The sequence below is a fragment of the Chinchilla lanigera genome, unplaced genomic scaffold (assembly GCF_000276665.1).
Source record: "Chinchilla lanigera isolate Chin_1 unplaced genomic scaffold, ChiLan1.0 scaffold00060, whole genome shotgun sequence".
Lineage (NCBI taxonomy): Eukaryota > Metazoa > Chordata > Mammalia > Rodentia > Chinchillidae > Chinchilla > Chinchilla lanigera.
The window spans coordinates 3,786,057-3,802,501 of record NW_004955461.1 but is presented as its reverse complement, the minus strand read 5'-3'; the positions used below and the strand labels follow the sequence as shown (position 1 = coordinate 3,802,501).

General features: G+C 36.2%; 1 long non-coding RNA gene across 3 annotated transcripts in view; it reads left to right on the top strand.

The window, feature by feature from the left end:
• LOC102005678 overlaps positions 1–2,051 on the top strand; it is a 68,869-nt gene extending 66,818 nt beyond the window's left edge. The window contains exons 1-4 of one of the 3 annotated variants that reach the window (XR_001236555.1): positions 742–874; positions 968–1,037; positions 1,322–1,545; positions 1,658–2,051. This is a non-coding gene — a long non-coding RNA (uncharacterized LOC102005678). The other 2 variants (XR_263076.1, XR_263077.1) reach the window with 2 other exon arrangements.
• The last annotated feature ends 14,394 nt before the right edge of the window (positions 2,052–16,445 follow it).

Genomic DNA, 16,445 nt, shown 5'->3' with positions numbered 1-16,445 from the left:
GAACAAGGATATGATCATACTAATACATATTATTTGAGACACCATAAGTAATTTCCACAATACTAGCTGAGAAATGTGTATGGCTAATAGATGACCAGAACAATATCTGTATGAGTAAGGTAATCTGTATCTCTTTTTCTTTAACTGCTCCAAGTGAATAAATCAAGAGATTATTGTTCTTCAATTCTATCAATTCCAGAAGAGTTTAATTCAACTATTCTCCCAAAAGTCTCTGAAAATTAAATGTTAATCATGTATTTAGCAGTTCAGAGTATTAGGAAAAAATACATGGTTGAAAACTAAGCAACTCAGATCTTCCCTGCTTCTTCTTGGATGAACTATGTAACTTTGAGAATTCATTGTTTTTGAGCCTCGGTTTATTTCTCTGTATAATATACATCATAACATCAAAACTTGTATAGCATGCAAGGTTGTTTATGGGGTACTATATACACAGTTAAAATAAAAAAGAATTTTGAAAAGCTGATTTGTAACATTTCTGGCATTTGTATGGTGTTGCTATAAGTAGTTTCATTGACAGTTGATGTTGACTCAGAGATTCCATGGAACTAGAGAGTGAAAACCAACAGGCTGCTGGTGTGGCAGTTGGCAGTACTGGCTTTGAGGACATGCATTTATGCACTCGGGTCTGCCCTGCACATCTGCCCTCAATCAAATCCCTGCCCTCTGTGAAGAGACACAGACCTGCTATTTTTCCCAGTCCTTGCAAGGTATCAAGAATGTGCTGCTGCTCTAGTCCATTGCAACAGGCGGTTGGTTGGCAAAGCCAGCAGACACCTGTTGATGCTGAGTCATCCCTATTACAGGATGTGCCTCATCGCCTGGTGTAGAGAGGCCTACTTAACCCAATATGGTACAGCTGATGCTCTCATTCACTGGCAGCTTTTAAGGGGAATTAGAGAGCCACGGTCTAATTTCACTAGCTCCTCATCTTCTCTTTGGACAGATGCGTGTTTGCCATGGAGTGGTCATGCACATTCGTTCAGGCTCAGGAACCCTAGAAGGAATTATGTCGGGTATGAAGGAAATCAACTATTTCATGGAAATTAAAATGAGTGATGGTGGCATTGATACGGTGCCTCATCCAATTCCTGACACTTTCTCCCAACACACTCAGATTTGCTAGCACTGTGATTTAAGTCAATGTTCAGATCATTATATCTGTTCCAGAAGTGTCCAATAAGCTTTGTAGGTGAAAATTGGTTAAGGTAATCCATAAATGTTTGAGTTTTGATTGTAACTGAATGGTAATCAAATTGCAGTTTGTAGTACAGTCTGTGTAATTAATACTTTCTCCCAGTTGCCTCTCCAGACTCCACAATTTCTGTATAGAAGAAGCTTAGAAGATGCAACATATCTGGAAGCAGAGAGTTGGAGTCTTGAAAATGAGTTTTCTACTACTTTAGAAAATACTGAGGGATAAGTTTTTCTAGAAATGGCCAATCCACACTTTTCTCTACAACTGGTGTTGCCTTTCTCTTTCGCTGTATGTTGAAATAACTGAAACACAGAAAAAGATATAAGGTAAAGGGAAAAAATTGTTACTGAAAAAGTAATATTAGCAGTTTGGAATTGTGACCAAAATAACAATCTCTTTTCCTTTTCTGCTGACTTCCACTGACCAATCTCCACACAGGCACAGCGGCAGGGTTGCAGTGTTCTTCTCACAGAAATGTTAACTTGCCCATCAAGAAGAGTATATGATTTGCATGCTGGCCTATCCCATAAGAAAGACCCAGCACTGGGCAACAAAGTAACTCTTCGAAATCTCCAATTTTTCTTCTAGAAGGGAATATCTCAGATGTAAAGAAATGGTGGAATGTCTCCACTCAGTATTTTGGAGTGGACAGAAGCTCCTGCTGTCCTGGCCAGCAGTATTGCTGGGGAAGAACATGACTCCTGCTTACAGTGATGAGGATTAAAAATGGCTGATATGGAGTGGGGGAATGGGTAAATCCCTGGATTTGGAACCAGATGGAACCAAGTTTAAATCCTGACTCTGCTATTTACTGGACTTGGAAAAAAAAAAATCTCTTCATGTCCGAGTGTTTGGCTTTCCTTCCAGGATGAGAGTGCTAAGATTCAAGGTTTCCTTTAGAAGAAGAGAGTGAGAAGCCCCTCCTCTGAAGCCATAGGGGCTATGTTTGTTAAATCCTGGCTTGAACGTTGTACAGGAGACAGGTATTACATTTGAATGAGAACATTGTCATCTTTTGTCTTGCAGGCTTATTTTAGATAGTTAATAAAAGAGTATACCTAAAGAATAATAGCAAATGCTAGATAGATATCATTTTTAACAACTTTGACTAAGTGTTCAGCTTTTTAAAATTATTTTTCTAAATTATGGAGTTCAGTACATCTACACATGAGGGTAAATGGTGAAAAGAATATAAAATACAGTTCATTCATCTAATGCTTCCTGGGACTTCTAAGGTATATCTTTGCATTCTGACATTTATCCTTCCAATTAGCATTAGTTGTACCAAACATTAAACTAAACTGAATTCTTTTATAAGACATCTGCACATGACACCTGGCCAAAGACTGGATTTCTTAGGAGTGATCCGGTCTTACAGAAAGCTGGGGAATTTTACCCCTTAGTGCTATTGAATTCACTTCTTTCAAGTGCACTTGAGTTCACTGATCTTTACATTCTTAGTTAGAACATTTATGAGAAATATCAAAGCATAAAGAGTCAAACCCAAAGAAGCTCTCTGGATGCCTCTGGTCCACAACCTCCTTGTGTTCCTTCTCCAGCAGCTACAGGAATCCTCTTACTTCTACCAAACTGAATGACAGGTGCTCAATGGGTTGATACATACATTCACGAATGAAATGTATCAGCAGGTCAGTGGGACCATCTAGGAGGTCTTAAACTAAATTTAGTACACATATTCATGATAGGCATAAGACACATAGACAAGTCTAGATAAAAATAAAATGTAAATCTCTTTGTAAAAATGTGATAGAAAGTAGAGTTATTATTGAAAAAAAGTCTAGAAGTACCCAACTTATTATATGAAGTGAGTTTGAAGTGAAACCAATTCATACAACAACCGTAGCAAACATGAACCCATATAGGCAGAAACATGCCTGAAACATAACAGAGTTAAAAATATACAAAATGCGCTGAAATATTTATTGAGTAGAAAAATCAATGGGTTAGAGAATCAATAATCACAGGTAATCGAAGGTAATCTAGATTACCTTACAATAATCACAATAACCTAAGTCTAAAAATAGCAATCAATGACATTATTTTCTTTCTTACTAATAGACTCCTATGATAAATTTACCTCGTCCTGAATATTTAAATAACATCTGCATGCCAGTAATTCCAAAATTTTCACTTGTAGGTTTAATGATACCATAAAACTCTAGACATTTGTTCAACTGAACACAGTTGAAATCTTTTTAAAAAATGACTATCCTGGGTCTCAAATTTAATAAAGTCCAAAGGCAACTCTCTTTATCTAATGCTCTTTCTGAAAGGCATTTTTTCATATATCTTTTCTGGTTGTCTATTGCAGCAAACAACCCCAAAGGTTGAAAACTGAAAATAGCAATTATTTGCAAGCTATTTGATACATTTTTCACAAATATGAAATTTGACAGCATGGTGGTTGTGTTTCCAGGCAGATTTATCGAACCGAGAACCAGAAAGACCCTCAGAAATTGGCTGGAATCATTTTGATGGTTCCACATTATACTAACTAAAGAAGTCAGAAAGCGTACACCAGGTTGAAGATAACAATAGAGTCCACCTGTGAGATGACAAGGTTGGAAAGAGCCTGGGGATCTCAGTGCAGTTACTTCTGGAAAATACTGTGTCAAACCTTCATTTTAGAAGACAAAGACACTCCTCCTTCCAGTCAGTTGCTCAAGTCGAAAGTTCTTTTTTCTCACATTCATATTCAGCTAATGAGAAAATCTTGACTACTGGAAACATATCACAAATCTAAGGCCATCCTCACTTAGGAAAACAAAACTTAGTTCAAGGTTTCATTATCTCTTTACTAGATGCTTTCAGGTGATTCCTGTTTAATCACAATCTTTTGTTCCTTCCTTCCTACATTCCCTTCTCCGTCCCACAGCCAGGGTAATGATAAAACCTTTGGATCATAGCCTTCCCTACTTAAAATATCTCTCTGACAGAGTGAATGACAATGGAGTGGTAAGGGGAGAAAATCACTAGTTATATAAAAATTTAAAATCTCAATTAATCTAACATTATAAAATATAAACAGCAAAATATGAGCAAAAATTGACAGAGTTGACGTCATAATTTCCCACTCACAAATGTAGAATTGTGTTTATGTTTTCTCAGTAATTGATAAGTCAGACAGAGAAAAAAGTTAATGGTACACAGACTAATGTATTATTGGTGAGCTTAGATATGCATCCTTCTGCTATTGAAGAAAGTCTTGTTCCTCAAAGTAGTCCCAGGTGAATTACTATATTTATGCATATTGAAAATATTTAAGAATACCTTTCAACCAATGGGACACATACTGCCACATTCATTGAAGTAGTGTTTTGCAATAGTGAACATTTTATTTGAAAAATAAATAGATTTTCTTTATCTCAATCTGATAAAAGTCATCTATGACAAACCAATGGCCAACATCTTACTAAATGGTCTACAATTGAAATATTTCATGCTAAAGTCAGAAACAAGACAAGGATGTATGCTATGACTCTTATTCAATATAGTTGTGGAAACATTAGCCAGAGCAACTAGATAACTTTAATTATCATTATTTGCTGATGACATGATACTCTATGTAGAAGACCACATAAACTCTACCAAAAGACTTCTAGATTTAATAACTAAAATAAATAGCATAGGTGGATACAAAGCCACCAGTCAAATATCAATAGCATTCCTGTAAACAAATAAAATACTAACTGAGAGAAATTAGGGAAACTACACCTCTCACAATAGCATCAAAAAAAGTGAAATACTTAGGAATCAATCTAAGAAAGGAAGAAAAAAATCTTTATTTTGAAAACAACAGTACGCTAAAAAAGGAGATTGAAGAGGATACCAGAAAATGGAAAATATCACTTGTTCTTGGGTAACTAGAACCAACATAAAGAAAATGGCCATATTTCTAAAATTGTGAAGCAAAATTATTAAACAGATGCAATCCCAGTCAAAATACCAGTAGCACACTTTGTAGAGAGAAAACAATCCTAAATTTCATTTGGAACCAGAAGAGACCTAGAATAGCAAAAGTAATTCTAGGCAACATAGACAAGGCAAGGGGCATCACAATCCCTGACTTGAAATTATAATACAAGACCACTGTGATAAAAACATCATGGTACAGGTAAAAACAAAAAACAGACCCAATATCAATGGAACAGATTATAAGATGCAAAATAACTCCAATAACTCGAGACACATTAAGTGACCTTATCCTCAGCAAAGGAGCTAAACACATTCACCGGAAGAAAGACTCTTAAGTAAATCATGCTGGAAAACTGACTTTCCACATGACAAAGACTAAAAGTAGACCCATATCTCTCACTATTTAGTAAACTAAAATGAAAATGGATCAAAAAACTATATATCAAAATAGAAACACTACATCTGCTAGAAGATAGAATAGGTAAACTCTTGAAGACATAGATGTAATAAAATTTTTATGAATAAAACCTCAAACACAAAGAAATATTACAAAGAATCAAAAACCATGATCTCATTTTTTTAAAATAAGAATGTATTTCTTTTTTATTTTTATAAAAAAATGTAGAACAATTTCATAACAGAATAAGAGGAGAATAATAAGTAGTAATTACATTACATATTGTTATCTTCACAGTAATTACTCAGAAGCAGAGAAATGGGCATAAAAATTCTGTAAACAATATTAGCACAAACTTTTCTTTTCAATGAACTAAATATTACTAGCAGTAAATGTAACTGGCATTTTTTATCCTTTTCCTTTCCTTCCTTTCCCCTTTCCCACATCCTATTCTGAACAACTTCTTCCCATTTCACAATATCCATTGCACATTTTGGAATGTATTTACTTTTTCAATTTGCAAACCAGGCAGACAATACGATATTTACACATGTAGGTCTGATTTATTTCATTTATGATCATGGTCTCAAGTTGCATCGATTTACTCATAAAAGTCTCAAGTTTATCCTTGTTTAAGGCTGAGTAGTATTCCATTGCACGAAAAGACCACATTTGTTTTCTCTATTACTCAGTAGATGGGTGTTTGGGTTGTTTTCAAGATTTAGCTATTAAAAATTGTGCTGCTATAAATATGGGTGCACATATATTGCTGTGGTATGATTTTTAATTCTTCTGGGAAAATACATAGAAGGAGAATAGCTGGATTGAATGAGACCTTTAGCCTAGCTTTTTGAGTAATCTCCATATTGATTTCCAATTCTTTGTGTGTAGTTGCAGCACTCTACACTCCCACCAACAGTGGAGCAGCATTTCCTCTCCCCATGTCCCCACCCAGCTTTTGTTATTCATTGTCTTTTTGATACTAGCCATTCTTTCTAGAGACGAAATGTTGATGTTTTAATTTGCATCTCTTGAGTGACTAATGATGTTGAATATTTTTTCATGCATTTATTTGCCATTTGTATTTCTTCACTTGAGAAGTGCATATTCATCTCAGATGCCCAATTTTGGATTGAGTCTGAAAACAGGGGTCTGATTTTTTTCAATTCTTTATGTGTTCTAGATATAATTCCTTTTTCTGTGGAATAACTAATAAAATATTTTTTCATTCTTTTCTGATTTTTCTAGGTGATTTTGCAGCAAAAGAAATCACTAACAGAATGAAGAGACAACTCACAAAGTGGGAAAAAATTTTGTCAGTTGCTCCTCAGACAAATATCTAAAATATGTAAACAACACAAAAAATTATAAGCCCCAGTTAAAAAACTGATTCCACAAGTAGGCATCTGAAATGAATAGATCCTCCTCAAACAAAGAAATAGAAATGGCAAATAACTATATGAAAAAAATGTTTACCATCACTAGTCATTTAAATTTGCAAATTAAAACAATGCTAAGATCCCACTCCAGAACAATGGTTGTTATCAAGAAATCAACCACTAACAAATACTAGTAGGGCTGTGAGGAAAAAGGAACACTTCTCCACTGTTAGTGGGAGTGTGGACTGGTGCAACCAATGTGGAAATCAGTGTGGAGATCCTCAGAAAACTAAAACTAGAGAATCAGTTTAACTCAGCTATTCCTCTCCTTGGTACCTTTCCAAAAGAATTAAAAACAACATATCACCATGATATATGCACTCCTATGTTTATAGCAGCAAAGTTTGTAACTGCTAGTCTTGGAAACAGCCAAATGGTCATCAGTTTGAGTGGATAAATAAGAAGTTGTTCTTTTATACAATGGAGCATTATTCAGCCATAAAGAAGGATAAACGAGATATTTCTAGGTAAAGTTGAGACCATACTCTTATTTATACATATTTTTTTTTAATTTTAAAGAGAGTAGTACACGAGAAACAAACAAAAAAATAGAACAGTAGCAGCATACCAGTATCACTAACATAAACAAATCAAAACAAGAACATTCAAAGTGATACAGGGCCTCAAGACAAATTAATACAAATCAACACTGATTATTACTTTGTGTAACACTATCCTCAACTACATTGCTCAGATTATCAGATGTAGGAATGAAAGATTGCTCAAACCATTGAAGAGAATAAGAAAATAATTCTTCAATAAAACATTAGAGATAATACAGAGTTTCACTAGACAAGATGGTAGGAGCTCACCATTGTAATTCCATTGCATACTGTTACCTTCAAATCAGTTGCTCAGACCACCAGACACAAGCAGGCAAAGTCGATCAGAACATAAAACATTGTGAGCATTAAGTATTAATTTCAATACACCATCAGACAACAGCAATACAGTCATCACAGCTATTCATATATATATTTATGTTTTGTCTTCCTTCTTTTTTTATTCTTTCCCTCATCCCAGTCTTTCCTTCCTTGGAACAATTTCTTTCCCTTTCCTATCATCTTTTGCACGTTTTGAGTTTTACCTAGTCTTTCAGGTTCCTACACCAAGGAGACAATATGATGTTTACACATGTGGGTCCGATTTATTTCACTTATGAGAGACCATACTCTTAAGTGAAGAAATCGAACACACATGTGTAAATATTGCATAGTTTCTTTGGTGTGAGAAACTGAAAGTTTAAATAAAGACTGAAGTGTATAATATATATTGTAAAATAGGAAGTAAATGTTCAAATGGGAAGGAGACCTAGGGAGGTGAAGGGGGAGGAAAGGAAGGCAGAAGATAAGGCCAAAAAAGCAAGGAAAATTGGAAACAAAGCTTTTGTAAATAAGGAGGGCAAGAGTAGTTGAAGGGATGGAAGGGGAACTGGAGAAAAAGAAGAATCAAGATATATCACATACAGGTACAAATTCCGTATGATGATTATGATTATTATATATATATATATCTAAAATGTACCAATAAATTTAATTAATTAAAGAATCAAAACAACAACAATAAATGTACCAATAGTTATTACAATAGAGAAAAAATTGTTGCATATCTACATAATAGACTACACATATATATGAATATCAGTACATCTCACAAATATTTACAAAGATAATATTGAGGAAAAATAGTTATAGGAGATGATGTAATGTAGTATTCTGTATGCAAATATGTAAAAACCCTTAGATAGTTTCATAATTGTTTGAAAACTCGTATATATGCTTTGTATTATATGAAGATAAACATTGTAACTATAGCCACTGAATTCAAAGATTATATATTGAGGAATAAAACTGAGAAATAGAAGTATAATAATGGAATCATGAAATAGAATGGAGTGAGAATAGTATTTATTTATTTATTTATTTATTTTTCTCCGGTACCGGGAACCGAACTCACGACCTTGAGCTTGCCAGGCAGGCGCTTTTGCCGCTGAGCTAAATCCCCAGCCCTGAGAATAGTATTTAATATGTCTCTTCTTAGGGAGTATTAGCATATACATTTTTGTTGAATTATTTATTGTACATTTGCATACTTATCAAAAATAGAAATAGATGCAGAGTATAAGAGTTTATTAAAACATATTCATACATGTGCACAACATACATACACACACCCCCTACAGAACTTTCCATCAAATTCCTTATTTTGGTCAATAAGTGTACAGTTTATGATCCCTGCCTATCTCTCAGATCATATATCATACCAGTCTTCTCATGCTGGCCCATTAAATTCTTCCATTAAACTAAGTTCCCTTCTGCCTTTTAGCATGCTTTTATCTGGTGTCTGTGCCTGATTCCTTACAGATTAGAACTCAGCTTAATTAATATACTTCCTGTTACATGTATTCATCAGTGTTCAATAAGTGTAATGTTCTTATGGAATAAAGAAGCACAATCTTGAAGAAACATTCTATTCTGTAAAACTTTCAGTTCATAATCTCAGCCAAAGCATGGAACCATGGTCAAAATGGAATGCTTTCCCCAGCTGTATCCATGTGTTTCCAAGCCATACTTGTATCCAAATCCTCTAAGAAAGTTGATCGCATCTCTAAAGCTATGTAATAGAGCACTAGAGGGTTGTGGATCCTTGGAGAGAGAGAGTGACAATTTCTACTAACATTTTAGCTAGGTAAGCTGTTCTTAGGAGCTAACCACAGTCCCTCAAAATTAGTATTTTGTAGTCTGTTCAACATCACATCCCAGGGTTAGTCATGGTCCTGCCTGCCAGGAGCTGTGAGACCTTGGGCACATTTCTTCACCCATTTTGTGCAAAATGGAGGATTTACAACAGATGGCCATGAAGATATAAAGAACTACTGGGTGAAAAGCCCTTAGAACTATCCTGCAGTCATAGGAAATGCTGTAGCAATGTCAGCAAAAACACTAATTTTGGGACACTGGCTTTGGCCTTTGTGGTCACAAGAAAGAATTGGTCTCTTCACACATAGTTCACTTAAGGTTCCAAAGAATGTGACTAAATCTCAATTCATATGCTTTTCTCCAGGATCAGGATATTTATTCATGATACCAACAATAATATTTGTGGACTAATTGTGGTCGCATACCTTGTGACACATGATTTGTTTCATAATTTCCAGTAAATTTTCAATTATGTTGACTGGGGTGACTAAGGACACCACAAATCTGACCTTGAGCCAATGCTTTATTCTTACTTTTCCTCACCTTATGCTCCATATAATTCAACTCTTTTGAAAACCACCTAGTTTGTGGGAATTCCAACAACAAAATTTTGAAGGAAATGAGCTGAAATGCTAAAATAATTACCATATCAGATAATTAGGTTTTATAAACCTAATCAATTCTGGATGTTCACGTTATTGGTTTTCACCTCTATCTTTAATAATTTTGTTCCATTTCTGAATCTCTATTAAACTATTTCTTTAATTCCAAGACATCTATATCCCTAAACACAAGTCATAACCTTCAGAGAAAGCAATGGGAAAAAATTTGTAGGTCTGTCCTATTACTACATACCTACAACTTCTTGCATTTTTGTATTATTTGCTCATCCAATAAACAGTGAATTATTTTATGCAGCGCTTCAAGTGTGTCAGTTGGAGGGCAAAATGACTTCAGTCTTCCTAAGGATTTGAATATCTAGTGGGAGATAAAAGACAGACAATAGTGACAGTGAAAGAAAATGGGTAGGGTAGAGGAGAGAGTATTAATGTAGGAAAATAAGTGTTATGAGAGAGAGCACTATAGAGAATTTGTATGAATGCAAAGGTTCAGAGGGACTGCTGCTAATCCAACTTTGGGTTAACGTGAGACTAGTGTTCCATCAAATACAGAAAGACTTCAGCAAAGCTGAGAGGAGCTGAGCACTCAGGGGTCCAGGTAGCCATAGTCCACACCAACGTTGCTGACAAGGTTAATCCCATGGGAGAGGACTATGTATCTGGGATCTGCAGCTAGTTGAGAAATGCTGAGTCTATTTGTTTTATGCAAAGGGCCCAAGGTAACTCATCACCCATCATAAAGAAGCAAAAACATTCTGTGACGTCATCAGGCTCATCATTTAGATTGTTAGATATACTATGATGAGTTCCAGAGAAAGAATTCATGTGTTGTTGGAACTGCTCCTTTAGTTCCTTAGCCCAGGCCTCTAGGCAGAGTCTTCACTTGCTGGAATAGAATCCACCAAGTGGATCTAGCTTTCAGACCTTATGCAGGAGCTAAGAAGCTCTTCAGTAATCAGGTCAGCTCAGGAATCTGTGTAAAGGGTCATTGGGCTTTGGTAAGTAGAATCTTGCCTTAACTCATGACCATGCCCAGTCTCAATTCATCACACAAGCTTCATTCATTAAGTTGTATGTTTTACAACTATTTGTTGTCACCTACTACTGGCATATATTCTACTAAACACCGCTGCTACAGTGATAACTTCGTTTTGTTCTCTGACATTTACAAAATCACAATCTCTTTTGATTTGTCTGATGCCGATATAGACCTTCTTCATTTGACGACTGAGTTCCATTTCTGCAACTGAATGTTCCTGTGTTAAGTGAATTGGTCACTAAATGAGGAATTCTATACAGTATGTGTGCTACAGTATTCAGAACAAAGAAACAGTCAAGGGAAACTTCAACTTACTAAATTTAATTTTATTTGCATAATTCTTACATGCAGTACTATAACACATAACAGAACACAGTATTATAACGTACAGTACAATCACTACAGATTACAGTAGAGAATCGATGAAGTACACCATACAAAAAACAAGACATTGAGACTCTATAATCAAGATGTACAGTATTCTACAAAAAATCCAGCTTGTAAGTCCAAGTGGCAGATTGTATGAATAGTACACCTCAGCTGTACAGTAAGTTTGAACAGTCATTAAACAAGCAGGTTGTTAAATGAGGAATATCTGTATACTATTTCAGTTTCCTAGGCATGCTTTCCATGGCTGGGACTTCTCCAGACTTGGCTGTGACTTTCATGAAATCTCAAATGCCATTTGTGGTTTGCAGTGCCTATGGCCATGTCTCTATCTTCTGTCAGAGTTTTAATATTATTCTCTTTTCCAGAATTCGCTGGTATCATATTTTACTCATTTATTAATGATCATTTCCATAATCAGTTTGGATTTCTTTAAAAAAATTTCCCCAGAGAGCCTATTTGGCTTCCAAATCATGGTTGATTTCAGATTGCCCATTCTACCATTGACCAATGCCTGGCCTTGGGAGTCAAGATAATTGGATGAATGAATGGGGAGTTTAGATCATGATTTCATTCAATATCTATTATTGAAGCACAGGGTGTGTGGCAGGTAACTGTTAGATCATCTTGCAAAATTATTTACTTTTTCTAAACTTCCATTTCACCAACTAGAATAATTCTTACCTCTTGAGTTAGGAGAAATAAATGAGATTATCTAGCTCATTTAGCTCAGCTTCCCTGGAAATGGAGCTTGATACAGATATTTATATAGATGTGGTTGACTGAATGTACACATCCAGGAGAAGCCAGTAGGGAAGAACCAAACAGAGGAAGTAAAGGAATTATCTGGGAATGCAGAGTCAGATAATGTCTAACCTCAGCCTGGTTCTCTGAGGGGAGCTCTGGAACATAAATTGAACCACAGAACCTGTCCTCATTTAAGGCAATGTTACTGATAATGCATGCTGTCAAAAGCCCAGGAACTATAAGAAGTTGCTTTATTAGTCCAAACAGAACCTTGTAGAGAAAGTTGTCAAAGTTCTGTGCCAAAACATCCAGAGCAGTTGGGGGACTGGTACAATACATCAGATATGAAGGCTCTCAGCTGCCCTGGAGAGGCCAACAAAAAATAGCCCTGGATAGACCAACAAAACTCATTTTATTTTTATTTTAAAAATAAAAGGAGGAAAACATTAACAGACAGACAACCTTTTCCAAAATAGCAAAAGAACAGTACAGACAATACAGAGTTACAAACAAAGTGGTAGGGAATTAACAATGCTTGTTCTATTACATATTGATATCTTCAAAGTGGTTTCTCAGGAAAACAGATAGAGACATGCAATATTGATCAATCAAGGACTCACTGACAGTTTCTTTCAGCAAAGAAATAGAAAACAGTAGAACAACTATGATAACTATCCTGTATATACATACTTACAAAACTTTCCTTCTTTCCCTTATCTTTTCCCACATCCCTGTAGCCCTTTACACTTGAGTACTTTCCTATCATTTCACAATGTTTATCATACCTCCTAGTTTAAATTAACTCTTTCAGGTTTTACACTAGTGAAACAATGCGGTGCTTGCACATTCAGGTCTGATTAAAAAAACTCATTTTGCTCATAATCTCACAACAGTGTCAGAAAAGCAAATAGGTGCAGTAATTGCAAGTCAGTGGAGTTTACAGAATTAAGTGTAAGAGTCAGCACTCACAACACCGTGTGCTGGCCAAGGGTAAGGAAAGCTTTCTTGGGGGATACTGTCAGTCAATAGAGCTCTGAATGGTGAGTTGGAGGAAGCAAGGCGAAATGACATGCCAGTCCTTGACAGGAAGGATTTGACCAAGACCATAATCCAAAATAAAATCCCTTGTTTCATCTTCGTATCTGATGGGGGCAGTTGGTGGTTTCTACTGGGAAAAATTAAGAATTTACTTTCTGAGTGTCGCTAGCGTCTAACATGACAAGCCAAGGTTTGATGTGGTGAATGCTGGATGCAGTTCACTCTTCCTAGGCAGCCATCCAAATACTGTGTTCACATTAATGCTCCTCCAGTGGGGCCTGAGAAGAGCACTCTGCAAACGTGTAGATTGATATCAGCATGTGCTGGGAACTGCTCCAAACCAAACTTTCAGCAGTTTGTAAGGATATATGTGAGACACAAAGCAGAAGATGTAGACTGGACTGACCTAGGAAGAGGGAACAAATGTGCCATTCTTGTAGGGTCCACGCTCAGGCCAGTGGGTGAACTGAGTGTATCAATGATTCAAAAAGTAGGAATCAGGCAGAATATCTTGCTAAAACTTCAGTTATTCTATGGATAAAGTTATGATGCTTTCAAAATACAGCAATAGGCAAAGAGATTAACTTCAATCTGTGATGCTTCCAATTGGAAAAAAGGCATTGATTCATCTGTGAGATTGCTGATAGCAGGTGTCTTCTATGATGTGCGCCAGCGCACAAAGTTGTTTTGGTCCCTAATCCTTCTCCAACTGTTCTATAGCAGAGAATGGAAGCAGGAGAGGCTGCAAATACTTCTAGAACTTCAAGACCCTTTTCCCTCTGAAATGTGGCAGCCACTTCTTTTGCTATTTAGTGGTGACTGCTCAAGGACAATGGGACAGCATGGGCTCCCTATTACAGACACAGACTGTCTGGTTAGCTGCTGTTCTCTGCTGAGGTTTCTTTGATAGACAGTGTGGTGGGAGGAGGTAAGCATTTCTCTCAGCAGGGATGTAATGGGAGAGTCCTCCATTCCTCTTTTCCTCTACTTACAGGGGATTGTAACTGGGTTCTCTCCTGAAAGAAGTCTCTGATGCTAGCCTGGTCAGATGTTTTAGGTAGAGCAGGGCTGGAGGATTAGAATGGAAATAACAGTAAGTTCAGCATATCTACTCAAATAGAACTCACGGGGTATATATTATTTGCCAGACATAATGATTTCAATGAGTTTTAACTTCTAGGCCTATCCTGGAACCTGAGAAGGGGCCAGCCATTAAAAATCCATACAATTCAAGGGCATTATGACTGCACACACTGTTTCTGCCATTAGCTGAGCATGACCCCAGAGTTCAAACCTTCCAAGAGTAAAGACTAACAAAAGAAGTGGGTAGAACATCAGAGGAAACCCAGGAAGGCCAGATGCCCCACCTTGTTTGGAATATAAAGCTGCTATGTGTCCTTATTTATATCGTTAATCCTTTTGTACAGCCACTTTCTTAATTGTAGAATAAGGATAATACTTATATTTCTAGCTCAAGAAGTTTACTGTGGATATAATTTTAGATAATTTTGAAAGTTTGTTAGTTTTTCTTTAATTATTATTATTGTAAAAAACACATGAAATAAATGCAAGGAGACATATGGGATATAAAAAGTGATATGGGTTGATTTATGGCTTGGAAGTACCCCATTGGGTATATATGGCACATTTTCTTAATCCATTCATTTACTCATAGGTTCATATGCCTCTTCCATAATTTAGCTATTATGAACTATGCTGCTATAAACATGGGTATGCATATACGACTTTAATATGTTGTCTTTCATACTTATTCATACAAAAAACATACGCATCTTAAGACCTTAGTGAGAAACAGAAGGTTAAATATCATATGGTTCTTTTTATATGAGAAATGCAAAATATAAATAATTTAAAGAGAAAAAAAAGGAAAAATAGTAAGAGACAGAAAGGTAGATTTTGTGGAGATAAGGAGGGGTCTGGGACAAGGCAGAGAGGGAAAGGAAAAACTATTAAAATGTCATATGCATATGTGCCAATTCCCCAAGATTTCAATATATATCAGTAAATTTAAAAAAAAGAAAGACATGCGATACTTGGTTCTGCAATAGGTAGGCTGCTGTGAAATGAGCTTCAGTGTGATATTTGAGATGGAACTCAAAGAAGAGGTAGGCTTTCATCACCTAAAGATGAGATTAATGCAGTTCAAATGAGAGAAATGATGTTTTGTTTCCCTAAGACTTCTATAAAAAGATGCTGCAGGGGCTGGGGATTTAGCTCAGAGGCAAAGTGCCTGCCCAGCAAGCGCAAGGTCGGGAGTTCGATTCCTGGTACCAAAAGAAAAGACAAAAAAAAAAAAAAAAAAAACAAAAAACACTGCAAATGGAGCAGTTTAAAATAAGAAATTTATTCATACAGATCAGAAGGCTAGAAGAAATTGAGTTAGCTCAGGGATAAGCTCTTCCTCAAGCTTCTAGTGGAAGATCCTTCCTTGATTCCACTAACTTCTTGTGTTTTCTAGCCATTCTTGAATGGGAGAGTCACAGATATATCTTAGTGGCACAGTGCTTGCCTGGCAAGTGCAAGGTCCTGAGTTTGATTCCTGGTACCTACTCCCTGGAGAAAAAAATCCATCTTGAAAGAGAGAGGCCTCTACCCATCCTTTGCTTCTGTTATCACATGGCAATCTCTGTCCAGTCTCTCTCCTCTGCCAGTTATTGGGTTGGGGGTCTACCCACATCTTGTATGACCTCACACCAATTTGGTTATAGCGTCAAAGATTGTTTCTGAACAAGGTCACATTCACAGATAATGGGGCTAAGGATTTGAACATATTTGGTGGCACTGCATTATTGAACCACAATTATTCAGAGGAGGGAGTTATAATATTCCTTCAGAGAAGTGAGTAAATTATCATGAGCATAGTAGAAATGTGGCATATGCATAGAGAGCAGAGATTTCAGAAT